At 41.6% G+C, this 15,841-nt stretch overlaps 1 protein-coding gene across 4 annotated transcripts in view; it reads right to left on the bottom strand.

Annotated features, from left to right (window-relative positions):
* CAMK4 (calcium/calmodulin dependent protein kinase IV) overlaps positions 1-15,841 on the bottom strand; it is a 221,772-nt gene that overhangs the window by 25,609 nt on the left and 180,322 nt on the right. The gene's annotated exons all lie outside the window — the stretch shown is intronic.

Below are 15,841 nucleotides of genomic sequence, written 5' to 3'. Positions count from 1 at the left end.
TTTAATATTCTACCTTGGAACATTATGATACTGCTCAAATCAGACAGATAGGGCTACATCTCTGCTACAAAAGACCCCCTTACTTCAAAGGGAGCTTAGCACGTAGAAAAGGAAGGGTCAGGGCAGATGGCGCGGAGGATTGGCACGTCTCTATGCTGGAAGGTGGGCAAAGGATCTAGTAGGGGCCCTGGCACATGTAGGTCTCCAAAGAACAGCTGTTCCCAGTAGTCAGCCTGGGGTCATGAACTGAGAAACAGGGGCTTCTCTGCACACAAGGAGCAGCTTATGATACCCCTGACCACCGTTGGGAAAAGGGAACATCTTCTCAGCCATGAAATGGCCCTGGAATGGAGAACGGCAAGAACTTTTATATTTTTATTACCGTGGATCTGTAAAAATGGGGATGTTAACTGGGTCCCACTGGAGTTCACCCTGAGGAGTGGGGATGTTGTTTGTTGGCCTAACTAACAACATGAGAAAAACAGGAATGAGAGCTCTGCCATCCATGGAGAAACAGGGCTCAGGCCTAGAGGCCAGAGTGGCCTTTGTCGATTTTGGACACAAGTGCCATAGATGCTGGTGAGGTCCCGGGGGAAGGAGCTACTTGACAAATGCCGAGGGCTCATTGAGGGAGCCTTGGGGACAAGGACACCACACTCCTCTGGGCCGGGGGCTGCCCACGCAGGCTGGAAATGTCATACTCAGCGTTGACTTAAGGAAGCTCTAGAAAGAGGCTATCCTCTAGGGCTCTGGACTCACTTTATAAGGAGAAACAGTGCGGATGTCCTGCTGACCTCTTCCCATGCTATCCCTTACCCTTTACCCTGCTCCAGTTAGGATTTTCTCTTCCCTGTAGAAACTGTGCGACATAAAACATAGGAGATGAAGAGCCTGCATGGTAAAATGAGGGGGTGTGTTCTATCACCCTAAACAGCAATTCAGCAAGATGCACCCTTTAAGAAATTGCATCTGCAGCCAAGTTTTCCTTATGTGCAGATGAATTCTTCCTAGAAAACTATCCTTTAAGATTTAATTAACGAAATTAAGAAAAATCCATGCTCAATGTCGACATTATTTGCTCTGTCAGGAAGAAGGAAAGCTTTCATTCCCTAGGGCAATCGGCACCGCACAGAAGGTGCCATGAGCCCCGGCAGTGAACTCCCACTTGCAAGCACGTTGCTTGTCACACTGCATGGGGAACTGAGATTAGGCTGCTGCTTGCAGGAGGGCTGCTGCTGCGTGTCTTTGTCTCCAGGAGCTGTTCCAGTCCGGGAGCTGAATGCATATGCGTATGGAGCATGCATATGGAGCATGAGTATGGAGCATGCGTATTGAGCATGCGTATTGAGCATGTGTGAGTCCTTCCCCGAGCAGGTCTTCACACCAGTGATTCTTACCTGGGCTGAAATGCCATCAAGCCTGACACTTGTTTAAACATAAATACACTTTAAACTGACACATATTTAAACATAAATACAGCAATGTGTTGGGGAGAGTCTTTTACATTTTCTGGGTCTTGGGATTTCTTTCTTTCTTTTTTTTTTTTGAGACAGAGTCTCATTCTGTTGCCTGGGCTAGCCTCACTCACAGCAATCTCAAACTCCTGGGCTCAAGTGATCCTACTGCCTCAGCCTCCTGAATAGCTGGGACTACAGGTACACATCACCATTTCCGGCTAATTTTTTCTATATATTTTTAGTTGTCCAGCTTATTTCTTTCTATTATTTTTTCTTAGTAGAGACAGGGGTCTCACTCTTGCTCAGGCTGGTCTCCAACTCCTGAGCTCAAAGGATCCGCTCGCCTCAGCCTCCCAGAGTGCTAGGATTACAGGTGTGAGCCACCACGCAGGTCTTGGTTTTTAACCTCTAAAATCTGAATGAATCAAACTAGTTGATTTCCAAGTTTACTTTGAGTTTTAACCTGTTACCTACTGTGCCATTAGTAAAGGATTAGTTTCTGGTCATTCAAGCAAGAAGAGAGGACAAACGCAAACACTCTAACCTGTAGAACATGCTACATTTCCCATTTCTTTGGCTAGAGTGCATGCTGCCCTGCGGGACTGAGCCTGTTGGCTCTAGTGAAATCAACCCTCCCATCCTGTGCTAGCCAGAGACACATCTTGGCAAGGCTCTGGTGTTTTCTCTGGCCATTTCTTATGGCTCCCAGCCCAAGGGCCCCAAAGAAAGTGAATACTGTGGAACAAAGTGTGTTTTGGATCCGCTATAGGGCCTCTGAGTTTCATACCCAACATGGAAATATCTGATCTCCCTTCACAGTGCCGGGTGCAACCTTACTTTCCTGAGGCACTTTATTAATATTTCCTTATGAGGCATTATGCAGCAATGTGAATAAATTTTTCAAGTGCAAAGCTAACTTCCATAGTGAGGATAACTGAGACAAAAGGAATATAGAATGTTTTTGCTCTCCATAATAAATTTCTCTTAAAAGTAATTGTTTTTAAAAATAACACATGTGTATATTTTGAGACAGGGTCTTGCTCTCTCTTCTAGGCCAGGGTGCAGTGGCTCAATCACAGCTCACGGCAGCCTCGACGTCCTGGGCTCAAGCGATCCTCCTGCCTCAGCCTCCCAAGTTGTTAAGACTAGAGGCATGCACCACCACACCCAGCTAATTTTTTAAAAAATAAGTTGTAGTAGAGACTGGATTTCATTATATTTCCTAGGCTGGTCTAAAACTATTGGCCTCAAGAGATCCACCAACCTTGGCCTCCCAAAGTGCTGGGATTACAGATAGGCCTGAGCCACCATGCCTGGCCCCAACAGAGCTTACATATTTTTATATCGTAATGTAAAATTGGTGTCAAACAAAGTCAAAACACATAGCTACAATTAGATACCTTTCTCAATCACCTTTAAATATTTTCAATTACTAGTTAATATGACCTCAACTTTGTTCAGAACCAGCAACACATACTCTTGTAATCTAGCTGAACCCTTTCCAAGAGGCAAACGGTTTTCTAGAATAAAGTTCAGGTTCTGGCACTCCATGCTTTGAAGTCTCCTAGGTATCAAATGTCCTTGGCAGGTGATTCTACTAATTTGTGATCTTCTTAGAATGGGACATAGTTGACTGCTTTCAATTTAGTTCAAGAAACGAAAAGACATCAATTAGTCCACACTTCATGCTATAAGCACTTCTGGCTGTCCTTCATATATTTTCTCTCTTCAGTACAAAAGCGAACAAACAAATAAACAAAATAGAAGTAAAAGAAAATAATTTTAAGGTATAAAACAGTTTTTTAAAACATATTTTAAAAGACTTAGGATCATATTTTCTGAATTATAGATAAGCTGTACGATTCCTACTTATTAAAACTGCAGAGCAGCATTCTTTATCAGAAGATGTTTTCAAGCTATTGTTAACTCTTTTAAGGAAAATCTGAAGAAGACTAAGGTGAATGAAATCAACAAGATCCTTCATTCACTCAGTAAATAACTCCCCAAATATTTATTAGGCACCTGCTGTATGATAGGCTCTGTACAGGGGCTGCTGGCAGATAATGGACATCACAGAGAACAAATCCCTGCCTTCATGGAGCTTATATTTGGTGGTGGGGGGAAGATGCTAATCAAAAACATCAATTGAAGAAAAGCAAAGTGGTGACTGGAAGTGCTTGGAGGCAGGATATCTTTAGTAGCTGTTGGCCTGGTCATGGAGGTCATGGAAGGTGACCCGAGCAAGCAAAGTTTGAACTGAGATGTGAAGGATCTGGAGAAGTTAACTAGCCAACGGGAAGAAGGAACTGGCTGAGGAATGAGAGAGAAGAGACTTGCAAGTGGAGAAAGCATCTGTGCAAAGACCCCATGGCAGGAAGGAGCCAGGGGGCACTGGAGGAACTGTCAGAACCCAGCACGGGAGGGGTAGACAATGGACTAGAAGCAGCCCATGTGTGTGCTGCTCTCAAGGAGAGGACTGAAAGTTGTAGGCACGTGCCTACCTACAGATGGCTCTTCTCGGAAAGAGCATTATAAAACTCTGTAGAAGTGATGTGGGACACGCAGAATGAAGGAGAAGGTGACAGGGCAATTCTTTGGCAAGACTGAAGGGATCTGAGGGGAGGCATCGACAGGTGGGGAAGGGCTGGAGGATAAAGGGCTGGGGCCTAATTCACCCCACAGACACTGCAAGCTGTGAGGATCTCCTTCCACCACCAAAGACCTCTGGACTGATCATGGAGCTGCTCTGAGTCTGTGCAGAGACATCATCGCACTGGAGAGCAGGTGCAGCAGGGATCTGGTGGCCGCCAATCCTGAGCTACAGCAGCTGATGCCATCCTGAGCTCTCAGGTGCATGGCCCCAGGTCTGCTCCAGGCTCGGCTTTGCAGCAGCAGCTTTTGCATCAGCCAAACTGGACTGCGGAGGGAGCTAGCAGAGCAGACACTCCTCTGTGCCATGCCCTGTGACTGGGAGGTTAGTGTCCTTCCCCCCGCCCCTCAGTGCAGGATCTGAGCAGAGGAGGTACCTCAGGCACCCACAGGCACCACCTGGGAAGCCTTGGGTGACTCTCTTAGCAAGATCTAGCTGAGGGGAAAGCCCTGGCCCACCTCCACAGTCTTTGGGCTGCTGCAAATAATCCCCACCCATGTGACATGGCATGTGAAGTCCCCACACCAGTGGAATAGCCTCTTGACTATGTGGTTCTGCCTCCAAGGTCCCCACTCCCAGTTCTTTTTTTTTTTGGAGACAGAGTCTCACTCTGGTGCCAGGGCTAGAGTGCCGTGGTGTCAGCCTAGCTCACAGCAACCTCAAACTCCTGGGCTCAAGTCATCCTCCTGCCTTAGCCTCCTGAGTAGCTGGGACTATAGGCATGTGCCACCATGCCTGGCTAATTTTTTCTACAAATTTTTAGTCGGCCAGTTAATTTCTTTCTATTTTTAGTAGAGACAGGGTCTCACTCTTGCTCAGGGTAGTTTTGAACCCACTTCCAGTTCTGAGGCTCTTGCTGTGCCTGGGCCTGAGGATCTGCCCCTGTGGCTCCAGAGCTCCTGCTGGGCTCTCTATACCACCCACAAAATTCCAGTGTTGCACCTGGACCCCAAGACTCCACCCTTGAATCTCCACCACTGCCTCTGGGCAAAGGAACTGCCCTGAGGTCCAACACTCTGCCACAAAACTCCAAGCCTTGGCCCACCATTATACTATTACATTACAGCCTCAGAGCTGAACTGGGGACCTTGGAGGCAAAGCCGCACAGTCAGGGGGCTGTTCCATCAGTGTGGGGACTGCAGATGCCATGTCACGTGGGCAGGCATTGCTTGGACCTGGTTCAAGCAAATGCCGCAGCTTGGTCACCCACAACCACTGCCTAGGTTCATCCAGCTGTCACTGTCACCTGCACAGAGAGACCCTGGGCAGAGCAATTCTCTATAATGCCAGCCTCCAGGGAGAGGGTCTCACCCAGCTCTCAAATCAAATATCCAAGAATGATTTAGGGAACAATGCACCACCCTGAATGAACATTGTCCAGCACTGAGTAGAACTGGGGAATCACAGGGGAAAGAGACAAAACAGAGCAGCTGCACTATAGGCTCACAGTGCGCCCACCCTTCCCCTGACGGGTCAACATTCCAGAGTATGATGCAAAAGCCACCATCTAGGGACCTCCCCTCTTCTAACGATACAGGAGAATTCCCAGAAAAGGAGGACAGGTGCCCTGCAAACTTATTAGCTCTGAACCAAGAGTAGAGGATACAGATGAGAAGAAACTAGCAAAAGAAACCTGACAACATGAAAAAAACAAAACAATTCAACACCTGAAACGTATCACAATGGAGCTACAGTAGTGAACTCCAACCAAAGGAGATTCTCAAAATGATATAAATGGAATTCAGAATATGGATAGCATATATGGAATTGAAGAGAAAGTTGAGAACTAACAAAAAGAAGTAAAATAATTTCAGGAAATCAATGAAAAAATCACTAAAGAGCTAGACAAACATAAGAAAGGATAAAATGGAACTTGAAAAAATGAAGGAGTCAATTAGGAATTTCAAAGCACAGCAAATCTACAACAACAGGCTAAACCAAGGAAAAGAAAGAATTTCAGAGCTTGAAGACAAGGCTCTCAAGCTAACACAGTCATTCAATGAGATGAGGTAGAAAATAAAATAAAAAAGACTGAGAAATCACATGAATAAATACGGGACTTCATGAAGCAAACTAACATAAGAGTTATAGATATTCCTGAGGGAGAAGAACAAAGAGCAAAAAGAGTGGAAAATCTATTTGAGGGAATTATTGAGGAATGTTTCCATGGTATCACCGAAAATTCAGACATACAGATACAAGATAGTTATTGAACACTGGGAAGAATAATAACAAGAGTAAGCGAAGACAAGATGGCAGACCAAAGATACCAACAGCCAGAGTGTCTCTGTAAGAAGGAGAAATTTTAGGTGAAAGAGAAAAAACAGACAAACATAGATCAGATGAAGGTCTGAAGGACAGGTTCCTGAACCTATGGGAGACTCCACAGGATGAGGTTGTGGAGCAGAACAGGAAGGAGAAAGGCATTGATGGGGATTAAGCCCAGACAGGCTCAGAGACCAGCAAGAAGGGTAGGTGGATGGGCTAATATTCCCCTCCCTTGTGTCTTGGACTGTTGATGGGCTCCCGAGCTGCTGGAGAGACCTTCTGCCAAAGTGAGCCGAGAGACTGCTGCCACCAGTGAATGGAGAGCTTCTTGTGGACAGGGCACCAGGCTCTCAATGCCCCCACCCCTGTGGCACCTTCTGCCCCAAAGACTCAAGCCAGACAGCTGATGCCATACTGCTTCACTACCTACAGGCACATTTGCCCTATCCAGGGGCCCTCTACTCCTCAGGTTCCATCTTGTTCATCACTGCACAGACATTTCCCACCTCCAGCCCAGACTGCAGGAGCCACAGGGACCCAGTGGGTCCCGGGTGATTTGCAAGACTCCAGAGAGATTGACTTTAAGAGATCGACAATGGTAAAGAGAGAGACAAAGATGATTATTATATAACAATAAAGGGACCAATTCAAAGAAGACATAATAATCCTAAATATATATGCTCCTAACACAGGAACTCCTATGTTCATAAAGTAAATTCTAATACTGGTAGATCTAAGCAAAGAGATAAACAGTAGCACTGTCACTGCCAGAGACTTCAACACTCCACTGTCATAGGTGGATAGATCATCAAAGCAGAAAATCAATAAATGCTGCAGTTAAAGAGAATTCTAAAACAAATAGAACTAACAGACACTTAAGAACATTCTACTCCCAAACTACTAGATATACATTCTTCTCATCAGCACGTGAGACATTCTCCAAGACTGATCAAATCTTAGGCCACAAAACATGTCTTAACAGATTCAAAAAAAATCATACCATATATCTCAGATAACAGTGGAAAAAAACTAGAAATCAATTCCAAGAGCAAAAATCAAGGATGGTTCAACATACATAAATCAATAAATGTGATTTACAACACATTTATTGTGTTGTAACACAATAAGCAGAAACAACATAAGCAGAAACAAAAACAAAGTTCATATGATCCTTTCAATAGATGCAGAAAAATCATTCAAGAAAATTCAGCATCTTTTCATGATAAAAAACCATCAACAAACTTGGTATAGAAGGAACATACCTCAAAATTATAAAAAGCATATATGACAAACCCACAGCTAACATCATACTGAATGGGGAAAAGCTGAAAGCATTCTCCCTAAGAACTGGAGAAGACAAATGTGCCCACTGTCATCACTTCTATTCAACTTAGTACTAGAAGTTCTAGCTAGACTAACAGACAAGAGAAAGAAATAAAGGGTTTCCAAATTGGCAAAGAGAAGGTCATACTATTACTTTTTGCTAATTATATAATCTGTTATCTAGAAAATCCCAAACAATCCACCAAGATACTCCTGGAATTGATAAATAAATTCAGCAACATCTCAGATTACAAAATCAATGTACACAAATCAGTAGCATATCTATATACCAATAATAGTCAAGCTGAGAGTCAAATCAAAGACTCAATCAACATCATTCATAATAGCTACAAAGAAAACAAAATACCTAAGAATACATCTAATCATGGAAGTGAAAGATCTTCTACAAGGAGAACTATGAAACACTGATGAAAAAAGTCACAGATGATACAAACAAATGGAAAAATATATCATGTTCATGGATTGGTAGAATCAACATGGTTAAAATGCTAATGCTGCCCAAAGTGATTTACAGACTCAATGCAATTCCCATCAAAATACTAATGGCATATTTCAGAGATCTAGAAAAAATAATTCTATACTTCATCTGGAACCAAAAATGAGCTTGAACAGCCACAGCAATCTTAAGCAAAAAGAACAAATTTGGAGGTATCACATTACCAGACTTCAAACTATACTACGAGCCTATGGTAACCAAAGCAGCATGGCATTGGTACAAAAACAGAGACATAGACCAATGGAATAGAACAGAGAACCCAGAAATAAAACCATCTACCTACAACCAACTGATCTTTGACAAAGCATACAACAACATACACTGGGGGAAAGAAGCCTTATTCAATAAATGATGCTGGGAAAATTGGACGGCCACATGCAGAAGAATGAATCAGGACCTCTATCTCTCACCATATACAAAAATTAATTCAAGATAGATAAACAACTTAAATGTAAGACATGAAACCATAAAAATTCTAGAAGAAAATGTGGAAAAACTCTTCTACACATTGACTTAGGCAAAGAATTTATGACTAAGACCCCAAAGGCAATTACAGCAATGACAAAAATAAGTAAGTAGGTCTTGATTAAATTAAAAACCTTCTGCAGAGCAAAGAAAATAATCAACAGAAAAAATAGACAACCTGCAGAATGGGAGAAAATATTCACAAATTATACATCTAATAAAAAGCTAATACCCAGAATCTACAAATAATTCAAACAAATCAGCAAGAAAAAAAACAAATAACCCTATTGAAAAGTGGGCAAAAGACACAAACGAGTTTTTCAAAAGAAAGTAGACAACTGGCCAACAAAAACATGAAAAATTGCTCAACATCACCAATCATCAGGGAAATGCAAATTAAAATCACAGTGAGAGCTGACCTTACGCCTGTCTGAATGGCTATTACTAAAAAGTCAAAAACCAATAGACGCTCCATGGATATAGAGAGAAAGGAATGCTTATAAACTGGTGGGATTGCAAACTAGTACAACCTGTATGGAAAACATTATGGAGATTCCTCAAAGAAATAAATATAGACTTAGCATTCAACCCAACAATCCCACTATTGGGAAGTCATTTTAGCAAAAGACATCTGCAGTTGAAGAATTTTTGTTGCAGCACAATTTATGATCACAAAGATGTAGAATTAATCTAAGTGCCTGTCAATTCATGAGTACATTAACAAAATGTGGTATAAATTAATATATACATACCATGGAGTACTACCTAGACATAAAAAGGAATGAAATAATACATTTTGCAGCAATTTGGATGGAACTGGAGACCATTATCCTAAGTGATGTATCTCAGGAATGGAAAACCAAATACCACATGTACTCTCTAATAATTTGGAACTAAGCGATGGGCACAACTGGGAACAAAGAAAAGTAAAAGTCATTGTAAATCAAGAAGTGGGAAAGGGGGATCAGGGGAGGAGTAAAAACCTACCTAACAGATACAGTGAACATTACACACTAATAGCCCTGACTTGAGCATTATAAACGGTATATATGTAACAAAAATGTTTGTACCCCTTTAATATTTGGGGGGGAAAAAAAGAAGAAGCCACCAGCGTGGCTGGAGTAGGGCTCAGGTGTGCAGCAAATCCCAGGTATGTTCAGCACCTGTGAGACAGACAGAGGCCAGATTGGAGGTCCAGCTGGTCAGGGGTTTTGTTAGTCTTTTTAAAGTTCTCTCCTCTGCTTCTTTTTTTGCAATTCAAAACATTTGGGAAAAAATTAATTTGCATATTAAATCCTGAATCTGACTTTCCAGAACTACTCTCCCTACTAGAGTGGAGGGAAAAACACTGCGGGATTTTTCACTGTAGAGCTTTGTCTTGAATTCAGAGTTTTAGGGAAGCCATAAAAATCTAAGGCATCTTTAGCCCAGAACCTAGAGCCTCTCTAAACATTGCTTCTGCCGAGGGAGCAGTGGGGAAGGAGGAGGATGGAGGGAAGAGGGGATGTATCTAAGGGAGGCAGAAGGGCAGCATTTGAACATTCTCTGCATCTTTCCCATTCCTTACTTGATGCAGGAACGCAGAGAACTATGCACTTAGGGCAGCTGCCTATGGGCAGCAGCAGGGCCCACAGCTGGGCGGACACCAAACTGGTTCCTTTTCTTTGCATCTGTACCTTGGGCAGTCCTTTGTTTGGCTGTCACCTACATTTGCTAAGAAAGGAACACAACCTGTTTAAAATTCGGTGCAATTTTTGCCTTGACAACAGACAAGCAAGGTAAGTAGGCTAAGTGCTAGCGCAAAGGTTCAGATCAGACTGGAATACACTTGAGACTTCCAGAGGGGGTTGCCCCTGGCTAGGAGCAGCCTTGATGGTTTACTACAAGGAACCTGGGAATACTATCAGTTCTACGACGGCCATGCTGTGAAACGTTGAGAAGGAGTGAGAAAGGATTTAAGGCCTCTGTCACTTTAGTTGTCTGTGACTTGCAAGTGGAGTGTAAAAAGTCAGAAGCGCATTTTGAAACACAAGTGATACACTTTATGTTCTACCTCATTCTTTCCTTTCTCCAGGGCTCTTGATTTTTCAAACTACAAATATCACTCAATCCAACTCCCACTTCAAGTTTTCAACTAAGCTTTTCAAAGTCTTTCTTGCCATAAGAACTGTGATTTTTCTCTTTGTGTAAATCTTACAAATGGGTAAAGAAAGATATAGCCTGTTTATTTTCCTCGTCTTTTTATTGTTTTAACAGTACCCCAAAGAGACAATCAAACATTTGAGAACGCTCAGTGCTTTCATAAGGGGAAAAAACAAAACACCACTTACTTTTATTACCCTGTGAAATGAGTTTTTCTAGGATTCCACTGAGCCTTCCCCCCATCTTGAGATAATCACTATTTTCCCCAAATCTCAATCAGACTGCGTCTTCTGGTCACTTCAAAGTTATGATAGATGCTGGCAACTGAGTGTTAACTGTTGAAAAGCTGCCTTTCAACATTTGTGGGATGAGGGGGAGTGAAATAAATAAACCCAACTCATCCTAATGTTAACATTACATAAGACTCTCTTCTGCACATGGAGGTGCAAACAGAATAGTGGACATAGAATTATCTCGGGTAGGAGGTATGGCACATACTGGGTTCTTCTCTAAAGGAACTCTAAGCCTTCACACTGATGATTACCAATAATAATCCATTTGAAACTTTTTATTTTTATTTCATGCATATCCTTTCTGTTAGAACATTCTAAAGTGGAACATTTTGTGGGTGTTCAGGGCCCAAATAAGACATTTTAAGCAAGTCTTCTACCCACTTGCCATCAATCACCTCTTCCTTTTGACCCCTTCCGCCCATCACTCCACCCTCACATGGGTAATAATAGCGTGGAGTCCCCACAGAACTGTGCATTCTCTGGCACAGCTGGTTCTGTTCTTGAGCTAGTGTCTTCCATAGAAGTGGGCATGGGAAATGATTTCGGGTGTGGAGTCCCTGAAGTTCAGGATTACCATTACATTAAAAGGCGATCTGTAAAACTCAAAGAGAACGTGAGAAGTCAGAGGAGGATGTTGTGGGCAATCTTAGAGACTCCATTTTATCAGCCATCTCAGGCCAAACGTATGTTTAACTTTGATTTATCTAAATGGTTGCCACAGTCCTCAACTTAGTTTACATATATAGGAGGTATAGACAGCTTTTGTGGTGGTATTCTTTAACAGTGTATACTGTATATTTACTGGGTGATACAAAATTGAGGAGCCTCCTCCTCCCCTCCCCTTGTTGTTGGCCCGGGGTCCTGAGAGATGAGTCCATTAGCCTTTGTGAGCACGTCCCAGGCCGGGGAGGCAGTGAAGGGTCACTGCTAACAGCTTTAGTTGTTAGAATATTGCTTTGTATGTTGAGCCAAAAATCTGTGCCTTGCAGCATCCATTCACAATTCCTAATTAGGTCCTCTGGAGCTTCCTCTACTACTTGAAGTCCTACACATAATAAATGTGGTTCCTCCTCTTCTCTCTGGCCTGCTAATGGTGGTATTGCTGAGGGATCAGTCTGGGTGGTCTCCTTGTCTGCCTTGGGGATGCCTGAGAGTCTCGTGACTTTAAATGTCTTCTATAATATATGCTGGTAATGCACACATTTATATCAACAGCTAAGTCTTTGCCCCTGAACTTCAGACATGTAGTCTCTTCTGCCCACATGGCACTTCTACCTGGATATCTAACAAGCATCTCAAAATTAACAAGCCCCAACCTGTTGCTCCAAAAGTCTTCTCCCTCTCAGTAAATGTCAGCTCCATTCTGCCAGTGGTTAGCTCCCCCCTTTCCTACCTGTCACTGCACTCCAACCAACCAGCCTCCTTGCTTGATCTAACACACACCCAGGCACCTTCCTGCCTTGGGGTTGGTATGCTCTGTCCCCTCCACCTGCAATGTTCTTTCCCTAGACAGCCACATGGCTTGCCCTCTCCCATCTCTTGTCTTTGCTCATGTATTCCATTCTCACATGAAGCCTTCCCTGATCACCGTATTTAAGTTGCAACCTACACTCCTTTTCCCAACTTTATATTACTCCATAGAAACAATCACCTCTTTCTGTATAATTCACACATTTCTTTTATTGTGTTCACTCACTAAAAGGTACTACAGTATCCTTAAGGAAGAATTGTCTTGTTTTGCTTTTTACTGTTATATCTCCAGCACATACAACAGTACCTGGTGATAGAAAAGGCTCAATAAATATTTATCAAATTAAAAAAAGGAGTGAATGTCTACACAACTAAAGTTCCACAGAAAACATTTTTGTTTAGGGCAGTACCAGATCAATAGAAACACCCCAACAGACTCATTTTCCTCCAAATTCAAACTTCCAAGACAGTGTAAAATAAGCTAGCACCCACCCCACAGAATCCCTGTCCTCTCCAAGGTCAAGAACAAGAGGAGCTATTGATGACCTCTCCTCATCACTCTGTACCTGTCCCCACTTTTCCTTTGCTTGGCACAGCTTGACTGGCTCAGAGGCCTAAGCATGCCTGTGACAGGTAGATGATGGCGTGGGGATGCAGCCTGGCTCAGGGAGGAAGAAGGGGGACGGTCAGGACGGGGAGATGGATCTGGGCACCCTTTCCCACCTGCTTAGCATCCTGCACTTCTGTTCCTCTCCCCTTCCCCGCTCCCTTTCCTATTGTCCACAAGCCACACAGGAACCCTGGTGCACACCCTCCCCCCCACCGCCCCGCTGGCGAAGTAGAAAGTTACAGTAAGCAGAGTTGACATTTCACTATGCATTTAATTAATCTCGATTTTTTAAAAGTTCATTGTAAAAAGATAGTCACCAATTTGGTTATTTAATGAATTCTTGAGTGAGATTATCCCTTATTTGATTAGATTACCAGTATAATTTGATACTCTATTATTTCACCTTAGCCATTTATTCTTCTAGAAATGAACACAAACACTATATCTTTCGTGAAACCTATACTGAAAGCTTCCATTTTACATTGTTAGAACTATTTTATTCCACTTAAATTTTCCAACATTTTTCATATTAGTATGTATACATATTATAGAAAGTGTAGCTTACTGGTTAACTTAACGTTCAGTTTTGTTGAAAGTTAAACAGAGATCTCTTCTCTTCAACTGCAAGCTGTTGAAAATGTGTCTTAAATTTTGGCATAGTAGAGCCTAATGAGTTATTTCCTTGAAAAGTAGCAATCTGGCAACTCCATGGGATTATCACTGTAATCATGAACTGGTACTAATGAAAGATAAGACTTGCATTCTAGTGCTGTGTAATCTTAGAGAAGTGTTCTGTTAATAGCATTTTAAGAAATATTTTAAAAGATAATATTATTATTCATAACTCAAATGCTAAGTACACCTGATATATTATTCCAATACGCTCTTTAAGGAATTTTTTATGATTCAGAAACTTTAGTTTTAGAATTTAAGACAAATTTTTAACTTTAGTTTCTGAATCCTTGAAAATGGATCTGTAAGATGCATGTGTGTGGGGAAGAGATTATTCTGCTTATTTTTAATAAAGTACTGTTCAGTTGGTCTGAGTGCAGTAATGTTTACAACTAATTGATCACAACCAGTTACAGATTTCTTTGTTCCTTCTCAATTCCCAGTGCTTCACTTGACCAGCCTTTAAAAAAAAAATATATATATAAAGTACTTTTCAATTTACCCTTTTTAACCTGTTAAAGTATTAAACTAAACTGTCATCGTTTTTTGTTTTGTTTTTACTCTGGCTGTAAAAATTTTAGAAACCCATAGTCCCAATAGCTATTCAAACATAGCTTGCATTCTCTTGATGAAGCTCATCCAGGGTACAATGTCCTCTCTGACGAGCTCACTGGCCTCCATAGAGAAATGCAGTGCAGGGAACCCCAAGTGCAAAAGTGGCCCTGGCAGATCAGGAGCTGGAATTGACTCAGTGAACTTCAGCACATGCCCTGTTTCACTCAGAGTCTGATCACTGAGCAGACTTTGTCTTCCCGTAGTCATCAAAACTAAGAAACAAATCCTGTCTTTTGTCCAATCATTTCCAGCTTTGTAGGAAAAAAAAATGTTTTCATGTGACATCATGTTTACCTAGTTAGAAATGCCAACAAAACTATTATTTGGAAAACCAATAGAGTCTTCAAAAAGGTCGTATTTATTTTCTCTACCATTTTTTTTTTATCTTTTACCCTTTTTAAAATCAACTCACCATTCTCAGGAACTATCATTCATATTCAGTAAGTTAAAAAATCTAGGAAATTGTTTAAAAACTGCCATAAAGCCATGAATTTCAGAAAACATCAATGTGGATTAAATCTTAGGAGAATTAAAAAGAATGAATCTTTTATTTCAAAACTAAAGGACTGTGGCAGAGATGATATAATTTCAAAGACCTCAAACCTAATTCCCCAAATATTAGAACTTACTATTGTGAAGACAAAATAAAAAATCATACTTCTTGATCAAAGGAACTCATACATTTTAATAGTAAAAATAAAAATGATGATCATGATACTGATAATTATTATAATTACTTTTATAACACCTAACATTTATTGCATGTTCTAGGTAGCAGGTACTGTGCTGAGAACTTCACATAAATTATCTTATTTATTCCTTATAATAGCTCTACAAAATAAATGTTGTTGTTATTCCTATTGTACAGTTGAGGAAATGGAGATTTAGAAGGTTTCACTAACATACCGAAGGTGAACCCTGGAGTAGGATCCAGTCATTCGACTCCCAAGCCCAGGACAGTGTGAAAACATGAATATCAACAACCACCAGCAGACTAGGTCTGTGAGCAATAGGTAAACAGGCTCAAAACAGGGCCAACCCATTCCTCTAGTCACCCTTATACTCTGTGGTGAAGGTAGACAGAGAAAAATACCTGACATACCTTAGTGTAGATGGGCAATATCTGTGTGATTTTAGTACTGAACATTCAATTAGTGACATTCACTTTTATTAGCCCATCACTATTTGCTGATCCTATAGGAGGTATCATTCTGGGATATTTTTCAGGGCTGGAAGGTGAGGTAATCTCTCTTTTACCTGCCACCCCATGCTTTCATCATGCCCTTCATATGCCAGTAGTTAATGCTTCACATTTAACCATCTTTTTATTATACCACTGCCATCTAGAATTACTCGTAA

The sequence above is a fragment of the Microcebus murinus genome, chromosome 11 (genome assembly GCF_040939455.1).
Source record: "Microcebus murinus isolate Inina chromosome 11, M.murinus_Inina_mat1.0, whole genome shotgun sequence".
In the NCBI taxonomy this organism is placed as follows: Eukaryota; Metazoa; Chordata; class Mammalia; order Primates; family Cheirogaleidae; genus Microcebus; species Microcebus murinus.
Note: the sequence above shows the minus strand (reverse complement) of the source record. Positions and strands in the feature narration are given on the sequence as shown.